The sequence below is a fragment of the Palaemon carinicauda genome, chromosome 41 (genome assembly GCF_036898095.1).
Source record: "Palaemon carinicauda isolate YSFRI2023 chromosome 41, ASM3689809v2, whole genome shotgun sequence".
In the NCBI taxonomy this organism is placed as follows: domain Eukaryota; kingdom Metazoa; phylum Arthropoda; class Malacostraca; order Decapoda; family Palaemonidae; genus Palaemon; species Palaemon carinicauda.
The window spans coordinates 31,186,869-31,197,727 of NC_090765.1; the positions used below are offsets into that span (position 1 = coordinate 31,186,869).

A 10,859-nucleotide genomic window follows, 5' to 3' on the forward strand; every position below is an offset into this window, starting at 1 on the left:
CAAAATAAGAAGAGCAGCTAAATGATTTGTAAAAAGTTAAATTAATTCTTCCAAAATAAGAAGAGCAGCTAAATAAAATTAATTCTTCCAAAATAAGAAGAGCAGCTAAATAATATGTAGCCACAAAATGAAAAAGAAATGAAAAAAACATCAACCATCGACACCCTCAATGACTCCGTCGATGTCACTCATTTGCACTTTGGTGTATTATTATTATTTATTATTATTAAACCAATCAAAGTTTTTTCATTTTATATATTTTGTGTATGAAATAAAAACTAAAACATTTATAACACTAACTCAGAGGAAATAAACCGGGACCAGTATGGCAAATTCCGACAGCTTGGAGTTAAACAATTATTTCTAACTTTTAGTAGAAAAAAAATAATTATGAACTTAGAAGAGGGAAATACTAGAAAAAATTTAATTATGAACTTAGAAGAGGGACATACTACCACATATCTTAACTACCACATATCTTAACTACCACATATCTTAATATCTTAACTACCACATATCTTAACTACCACATATCTTAACTACCACATATCTTAACTACCACATATCTTAATCATCTAAAACTTTTTGAATCCATGGGAGAAGAGGGACATACTACCACATATCTTAACTACCACATATCTTAACTACCACATATCTTAATCATCTAAAACTTTTTGAATCCATGGGAGAAGAGGGACATACTACCACATATCTTAACTACCACATATCTTAACTACCACATATCTTAATCATCTAAAACTTTTTGAATCCATGGGAGAAGAGGGACATACTACCACATATCTTAACTACCACATATCTTAACTACCACATATCTTAATCATCTAAAACTTTTTGAATCCATGGAAGATGAACATATAAGTTGTGACCTCAAAGAAAAAAAAAGGGGGCACTAATAGAAAAGGGCCATGCATTGACAGAGGCGAAAACAAATTCACATAAGAACTCGCCATTCATAAAACTCGAAATGCAACGTCAAACCATAAGCTATAATGACCCTATACCAATTCCCTAATTTCGCAAGAGGGTCTGCCCCTCTCTTTTATTCTTCTCCTGTACTTATCTTTCTCCCTATTTCCTTAATCTTTCCCATCCCGAGTACCTGTCTGAGCTATAAACTGGATTGTATCCAGGGGTACTCTTCCTTTCCCCATATTCCCCACTTCCCTATTCTTATTATTAAGTTAAGACCCTACCCACAAAATCATAAATGGCCCTGCCCTCGACTTCAAAATCATATTACCCAACCCTCTAATCAACATTAATATAACGCTACCCTCAAAATCAAATTTAATTACTTTGCCTTCACAATCAACATGAATGACCCTGCCTTCACAATCAACATGAATGACCCTACCTTCACAATCAACATTAATATATAACCCTTCCCTAAAAATAGAAAAAATTAATAACCCTACCCTCAATATCTACATTAATGACAACATGTATGTCCCTGCCTTCATAATCACCATGAATGACCCTGCCTTCACAATCAACATTAATGCCAGCTTTTACAGTCAGCATGTATGACCTTGCCTTCACAAGCAACACGAATGATCATACCCTCAAAATAAACACGAATGACACTGCCTTCATAATCATCATTATTATAACCCTACCCTCAAAATCAACGTTAATGACTTTGCCTTCATGATCAACATTATTATAACCCTACCTTCAAAATTAACATTAATATAACCCTACCCTCAAAATTAACATTAATATAACCCTACCCTCAAAATTAACATTAATATAACCCTACCCTCAAAATTAACATTAATATAACCCTACCCTCAAAATTAACAGAAATATAACCCTACCCTCAAAATCAACATTAATGACTTTGCCTTCACAAGCAACATGAATGACCATACCCTCAAAATGAACACTACTAATGATTTTGCCTTCATAATCAACATTAATATAACCCTACCCTAAAAATTAACATTAATATAACTCTACCCTCAAAATTAACATTAATATAACCCTACCCTCAAAATCAACTTTAATATAAAACCCTACCTTTAGAATCAACATTAATATAACCCTACCTTCAAAATCAACATTAATGACCTTGCCTTCACAATCAATATCAATATAACCCTTCCTGCAAAATAAACATTAATATAACCCTACCCTCAAAATCAACATTAATGACACTGCCTTCATAATCAACATTAATATAACCCTACCCTCAAAATTAACATTAATATAACCTTTCCTTCAAAATCAACATTAATATAACACTACCTTTAGAATCAACATTAATGACTTTGCCTTCACAATTAACATTAATGCCAGTTTTTACAGTCAGCATGTATGACCTTGCCTTCACAATCAATATAACCCTTCCCGTAAAATCAACATTAATATAACCCAACTCTCAAAATCAACATTAATGACTCTGCCTTTTCAATCAACATGAATGATCCTGACTTCATAGTCGACATTAATGACCCTGCCTTCACAATCAACATTAATATAACCCTACCCTCAAAATCAACATTAATATAACCCTACCCTCAAAATCAACATTAATAACTTTGCCTTCACAAGCAACATGAATGACCATACCTTCAAAATAAACATGAATGACACTGCCTTCATAATCATCATTAATAACCCTACCCTCAAAATCAACATTAATATAACCCTACCCTCAAAATCAACATTAATAACTTTGCCTTCACAAGCAACATGAATGACCTTGCCTTCACAATCAATATCAATATAACCCTTCCCGCAAAATCAACATTAATGACTCTGCCTTTTCAATCAACATTAATGACACTGCCTTCATAATCAACATTAATATAACCCTACCCTCAAAATCTACATTAATATAACCCTACCTTCAAAATCAACATTAATAACACTGCCTTCACAAGCAACATGAATGACCATACCTTCAAAATAAACATGAATGACACTGCCTTCATAATCATCATTAATAACCCTATCCTCAAAATCAACATTAATATAACCCTACCCTCAAAATAAACATGAATGACACTGCCTTCATAATCATCATTAATAACCCTACCCTCAAAATCAATATTAATGACTTTGCCTTCACAAGCAACATGAATGACCATACCTTCAAAATAAACATGAATGACACTGCCTTCATAATCATCATTAATAACCCTATCCTCAAAATCAACATTAATATAACCCTACCCTCAAAATAAACATGAATGACACTGCCTTCATAATTATCATTAATAACCCTACCCTCAAAATCAACATTAATATAACCCTACCCTCAAAATCAATATTAATGACTTTGCCTTCAAAAGCAACATGGATGACCACAGTCAACATTAATATAACCCTACCCTCAAAATCAACATTAATAACTTTGCCTTCACAAGGAACATGAATGACCCTGCCTTCACAATCAACATTTATATAACCCTACCCTCAAAATCAACATTAACGTCGCTGCCTTCATAATCAATATGTATGACGCTGCCCCCAAAATTAATAATACTGATCCTTTCCTCATGATCAACGGAATTAATTAGCCTTACAACAAACCTTGGTAATCATGATTGACTGACATGGAGAACTGTTAATACAAAATGTCCATTCTAATAAAATAAAATTAAGTAAACAATTATTTTGAATCCCAACAAAGAGGAACAAAACTTGCAGATAATTACTAACTAAAAATAGTGGCATTACGATAGTGTTTTTATTACAGTAACCGGGATTCGGACATGTCTGGAATTTCATTCACAGAACGGAAGTGCTGGGACACCCAACGAATATAGTTGACTGGATTAACCTTGCATGGAAAATCCCTGCATTGTAAGAGGGCTGAAAACCGAAAAGCTTTGAAGGCAGGTGTGCCTTAAATTGAATACGCGTTCTCTTTGAAATAACAAATATCTCGTAATAATTATAGGCGTTGAAATTGAAGCAATGTAGGAGTATGGTAGGCGTAAGCAGCAACGAGTATCAGTGACAAGTGGCCAACTTGATAAATATCACGATGCAAAATTGAGGAGTAAGACAGGAATCCGAGAGAGAGAGAGAGAGAGAGAGAGAGAGAGAGAGAGAGAGAGAGAGAGAGAGAGAGAGAGAGAGAGATTAATTTTACAAATTATATAGCTTATTAGCTCACCGAAGTAATCCAGTTTTGCGGGTATATATTTCTTTCTGAACAGGAAACGATCGCTCTCCCTAGTGTTGTATTTCAGTTTAGCTCGTTACATGGTAATATCTACTAATAATTGGGTACCAAATTAGCTGCTTACGTCAGCAGTGGCGCTGAATATGTTTAGCCGACAGTTTAGCTACATAATATAACCAGAGAGAGAGAGAGAGAGAGAGAGAGAGAGAGAGAGAGAGAGATAGAGAGATAAAAAAAATATTTGTAGTCGACAAAATTCTGAACTAAATTGCCCAATAACAACGTATTAGCGGGTTCGTGTTAATACGACTTACTTCAATGGCAACTGATAGGGTGTAAATTTCTGTAGGTAATTTCTTAGCCAATATTTATATAAATATCAGGAGAAAGTAGATTGAGGTTCCTATGGGTTTATTATAGAAGTGTATGTGTGTGTATATTAATTGTATCTATATATAAGAGCCCTTTTCTAACAGATTGTCTCCGTAATAGCTGTTATTCGTATTTAACAAACTTACAATGTCATTATATTTGATACAAGTAACTATACAAGAAATATAATTTATACAAAAAATCTACCTTAATAATAGAAGGAAACCAACTGAAAGATAAATTATTAAACCAGATATAGATATAAGAATATTCAGGAAAACTACATTGACACTAATTATTACTATTTTGGGTACAGCAAACGTTTCCATGTCAACAAAGAATCAAAACCAAGAAACTATTGAACTGTGTAGTAGTAGTAGTAGTAGTAGTAGTAGTAGTAGTAGTAGTAGTAGTAGTAGTAGTAGTAGTAGTAGTAGTAGTAGTAGTAGTAGAGAGAGAGAGAGAGAGAGAGAGAGAGAGAGAGAGAGAGAGAGAGAGAGAGAGAGAGAGAGAGAGAGAGAGAGAGAGCGCTATTTTTGAAAATTTCAATTTCCATGTATAAAAGTCAAACTATATATGCAATTTTGTAGAGTAAAATGTATGCATAAACTCTGTTCCTAGTCATCTAGTATTTTGGTGTGGGTATACAGAATAACTCTGACAAATTTAAAATGGCCAATTATATCTTTGTGACAGGTAGCCGGCAGAAATTCTAGCTTGGACTAGTTTTCAGGCCCGGCAAACAGTGGGCGTGTAGAGGTTTCGTCAGAACGTAGTTCTGGAGAAGAGGTCAGTTCAAGCAAAGACAGGACACGAGGCGCAAGCAACATAGAGGTATCCTGTGTGGAACTTGCCAGTAACCATTTGGACTTAGTGTTAACCTCTCCTGGGTGCACTACTAATTATACATAATTATATCAAGATTTGTGAAGCTTTTGAAATATGAAATTTATTCACTCAAACACTGTAGCCAAATAAATGTATTCTATATAGTGTTAATTCACTCAAACACTGTAGGCAAATAAATGTATTCTATATAGTGTTAATTCACTCAAACACTGTAGGCAAATAAATGTATTCTATATAGTGTTAATTCACTCAAACACTGTAGCCAAATAAATGTATTCTATATAGTGTTACATTTAGTACAATTTTCATAAAGGTTTTCTTTTGAATATTTTTCTATATTCACGTTGGGCAGCGAGGATATTCTTTTTTTTTTTTCATTAACATTTTAACAATCTAAATAGTATATATCCGAACACTACCAATAAAACATTGTACAGATTTAATGATTTTGTAGTTTCCGTGACTTTACTGAATGTTCAATTAAAACTGCATTAAAATGTTAAAAACTTAGTTGATATTTTAGTTTTCCTATGGAAACTGTAAACTTTTTAGACTACAGAAAACTAAAATCAAGACCTGTTGATATCTTAATTTTCCTATGGACGATACGGTAAACTATTTAAAATACTGAATGGAAACTAATACAAGTCTGTACCATTAAACCATAAAGTTTATTTCAAAATTTTCCTTAAGGTAACTAATATCATAAAAACTATGAAAATTGGTAAGAAATTAAGAGAAAAATTTTCAACCCCCCAAAATTGTCAAAACTCTCCGAATAACCTTACAACTAGTGCAAATAAAACCTCAATGCTAAGTAATCAATAAATTTAGTGATCGATGTACTTAAGTTAATTCCCAAAATGACCAACTTTCGATGTAATCAAAAGTCCAACAAAATGTTATTTACCATCAGGTTAAGTAAAATTGTATTTACAGTATGTATTCTGGTATACATTATAAGAGTTCAGTACTGTGTATTGCAATGACTTGGAAACAACGTAACTAAACCTTCGTGTCAGGGGGCTGGCAAAAATTCCAGTATGGACTATTGGTCTTTGAAAACCTGAAGGTAATAGATTTTGTCAGAAGATAATAAGATGAAGGTAGACAGTCTGTGTTTCATATAGTCCCCGAGGAAAGAAATAACTAAGAGGGAAGTGTTGGGGTTAACAAAAAAGCTCAAGATCAATGAAGATAAAAGTGAATGTATTATTTTTGGAAATGAAAGAGATATAAAAAGAATCGAATGCTTCCAAAGAATTGAAATAAGTCAATCGATCATTGACCTAAAGAAATCTGTTTGAAATCTTGGAGTAACCATGGATGAGAGACTGACAATGAATGAACATATAAACAATATGGTAAGAAATTGTAACTATCATATTAGAAACATAGCATTTATTAGTAAATACTTAAATGAAAAATCTATGGCCATACTCATTAATCACCACATTTTCAAGAATTGATTACTGCAACTCACTGTTCTATGGTTTACCAAATTATCAGCTGAAGAAAATTCAAAGAGTACAAAACAGAGCCGCTAGATTAATAAAAGGACTACACAATAGGGATAGTTACCCCTGCACTAATTAAATTACACTGGCTGCTGGTAAAGGCGAGAATCGAATACAAGTTACTCTTACTAACGTTTAAGATACTGAACCAAAATATCTTAAAGAATGCCTGAAAAAAATAGAACTAGAAACAAATGTTACCATAAGACACATGAGTGACAAAAGACTATCTGAACCAAGAACAAATAGTAAATTTGGTGAAAGGGCTTTCAGCTACTGTGCGCCTAGACATCATAATAAACTGCCAACTGAAATGAGGGACCTAAGGGGAGCAATTGAATTTAAGAAGAAACTAAAGACATTACTTTTGACAAGATCATATGATTTGGTAGATGCTATAATCAAAGAATTGTATAAGTTATAATGAAAATGTTTCGTTAGATGATTGATATGGACCTGCCCAAGAAATAGTTCACTCGACTTCAGTGGAGGGTTGGATTTAAACCCAAAACAAGTAAACAAGTAAAAATACATACATGTTTTATCTTACATCTTATTTCTCTTCCTCTTGTTTTGTTAAAGTTTCTATAGTTTATAAAGTGATATTTTAATATTGTTGCTCTTTTTAAAATATTTTATTTTTCCTATTTTCCTTTCCTCACTAAGCTATTTTCCCTGTTGGAGCCCCTGGGCTTATAACATCCTGCTTTTCCATCTAGGGATGTAACTTAGCATTATATATATATATATATATATATATATATATATATATATATATATATATATATATATATATATATATATATATATATATATATATGTCTTTTTTTCTAAAAAGGAAAGTATTTAATCAGATGGTCCTAACAGTATTAACTTGAGCAACAGAAACTTGGAGCCTTACTAAAGGCCTTACAACATAAGTTGATTATAAATTAAAAGACATATGGAAAGAATGACGATGATAATAAGAGCCATAAATAGAACAACATGGATACGAGAGCTAACTAAAGTAGGAGATATTTTAACATGTAAGGAAAAGGAATGGACATGGAATTGGGCAGGACATATAATGAGAATGACAGACAATAGATGGACATTAAGAATTGTAGAATGTGTCCCTAGAAATTGGAAAAGAAGCAGGGGAAGGAAGAGAAGACGTACTTACAAACTGGCATGTGTGGGGTCTTTGTTCTTTAGTGAACCAGTCACGGCTGATATGTGTGTGGTTTGTGTGTGTGCGCGCGCGCGCGCGTGTGTGAATATATAAACCATTGGTAGAAACATAACACACATAGTAACATCCATTGCCTTCGGAAAAAATCTAGAAAGTAATAAATCCATTGGAAAAATCCTGTGAATTTTACATCATTATTGATTATCTAAAATGAATTCTTCAGAAAAGTACTCGTGAAATTTGTTTTTCCGAGACGTATTTTCTGTGTTTCGAACGGCTCTGATATCGATTCGTACCGAAAATGGGTAGTTTTAAATCTCAAACCTGAAGAAATAAGTCTAAGCCTTCGGTTATTTCAATGCGGTTTGCTGAAAACGTCAATTACCCTTCGCCCGAGTTTGATCACACAGCGCGCTTCAGGTGTAACATAATAATGAAAGTAATAAATTACAGTATTAATTATCTTTTCATCTTCCAATTCAGTCTCTTAACTTTTCCTTCAAATTGCAAATCCAAGCGTTGAACGACTTCAGAACGTTCAGACTCAAATCCACAAATCAAATCATGTAGTTTATTATTATTATTATTATTATTATTATTATTATTATTATTATTATTATTATTATTATTTGATGATGATGATGAGGAGGAGGAGGAGTTACTAGAGTTTATTGAAACGAAAGAAAGTGTTTTTTTCGCGAGTCCTAAACGGCGTCGGAAGAAAGTTTTCACAGATCTCTGAATGGCTTCAGAAGAAATGGCCATAGACTTAGTATGGAGTTCTGAATGCCCCTAGAATAGAATCTCTGAGCGGCTTCGAAGAAAACTTTCCAGGATTTCCAAATGCCTTCAGAAGAAACCACTGTAGACTTAGCATGGAGTTCTGAATGACTCCAGAACAGATTCTTCCTGGAGCTTCCTGAAAGGCACCCGAAGCCAATTTTCCGGGATCTTCAAAAGGCTTCAGAAGACATAGCCGTAGACTTAGCATGGAGTTCTGGATGACCCTTTAACAGAATCTCTGAACGGCTTCGGAGGAAAACTTTCCCTTATCTCAAAATGCCTTCAGAAGAAATAACCATAGACTTAGCATGGAGTTCTGAATGACTCCAGAACAGATTCTTCCTGGAGCTCCCTGAACGGCGCCTGAAGAAAATTTCCCCGGATCTTCAAAAGGCTTGAGAAGACATAGCCGTAGACTTATCATGGATTTCTGAATGAGTCCAGAACAGAATCTTCCCGTAGCATTTCTGAACGGCTTCGCCACGAGCTTCAAATGACTTCTGAAGACCCGATCTGTTTTTTTTTCAAACTAAGCATGCAACGCAGTAAACATTGTTTATGGTTATATTTGGAACAGGGAGCTGACAGCGAGAATTGTGTATTACAGCTACAGGATCAACAGGAGGCTCTTCGGAACACCTTCATCTGCAGCTGGTTTTGGTGACTGCTGCAGAAGTTGTCGAGCTTTTAAGAACATAATGTACGCACCTTGAATGATCCTTTGCTTGGGCTTTTGCAATGATGTCTTATAATTGGAGACTGTTGGAACTAAGGAAATAAAGACGGAGACAGAATGGTTCAACTGAACGGCGAGCGACGTGTGGTTCTTCAACAGGGTAGTCCCAAAATTCGACATTCAAGAAAGGACATATCCAGATCGTATTGGTAAATATATTGTGTTGCTCGTCGTTTACTTTAGCCTGATGACGCATGCGGAGGAAATTTATTGCATTCATGTCTTTACCCATCGCCCTGATGGACAAAGACATGGATGCCATCGATTTCTCTGAGGGATCTGACGAATTGAGGACACACGGCACCGAAAAATCTCTTGAAATCTAGAAGGAAACTGACGAACTAGGAAAGAATACGATGAAATCTCGAAGGAAATTGACGAACTAACGAAACTAGAAGATGAAATATCAAAGGAAACCGAAAAACTGAAGAACTTGAAAAACTAGAACAGACAGAAGAGAACAGCAACAAAGAGCCTTTAAATGAAGACGTAAAATAGCCTTTAATGGTAGAGATAAGTTACCTTGAAATAGAGGTAAAAAAACACCCCTAATACGAGAAATAAGGCACATCAAAATAGAAGTAAAATACCCCTTAATACTAGAAATAAGGTACCTAAAAAAAAGGTTGAAAAACCTTAATGCTAGAAATAAGGTACCTGAAAAAAGGTTAAAAAACCTTAATGCTAGAAATAAGGTACCTGAAAAAAGGTTATAAAACCTTAATGCTAGAAATAAGGCACATGAAAATGGAGGTAAAAATGGCCCCAATGCTATAAATAGGGCACCTAAAAATAAAGGTAAAAGAGCTTCTAAAGCTACAAGTAATGAACCTCAAAATTGAGGCAAAAAAAACCCGTAATGCTATATATAAGGCTCCTAAAAATAGAGGTCAAAGAGCCTCTAATGCTATAAATAAGGCACCTAAAAATAGAGGTCAAAGAGCATTAGAGGTCAGAGAGCCTCTAATGCTAGAAGTAATGCACCTCAAAATCGAGGTCAAAAAGCCCCTAATGCTATAAATAAGGCACCTAAAAATAGAGGTCAAAGAGCCCTTAATGCTATACATAAGGCACCTAAAAAGAGAGGTCAAAGAACCTCTAATACTAAAAGTAATGCACATCAAAATCGAGGTCAAAAAACCACTAATGCTATAAATAAGGCACCTAAAAAGAGAGATCAAAGAGTCTAATGGTAAAAGTAATGCCCCTCGAAATCGAGGCCAAAAAGCCCCTAATGCTATAAATAAGGTTCCTAAAAAGAGAGGTCAAAGT

At 34.2% G+C, this 10,859-nt stretch overlaps 1 long non-coding RNA gene across 1 annotated transcript in view; it reads right to left on the bottom strand.

Moving 5' to 3' along the window:
• LOC137632637 (uncharacterized) overlaps positions 1-10,859 on the bottom strand; it is a 40,439-nt gene that overhangs the window by 282 nt on the left and 29,298 nt on the right. The window lies entirely within an intron of this gene.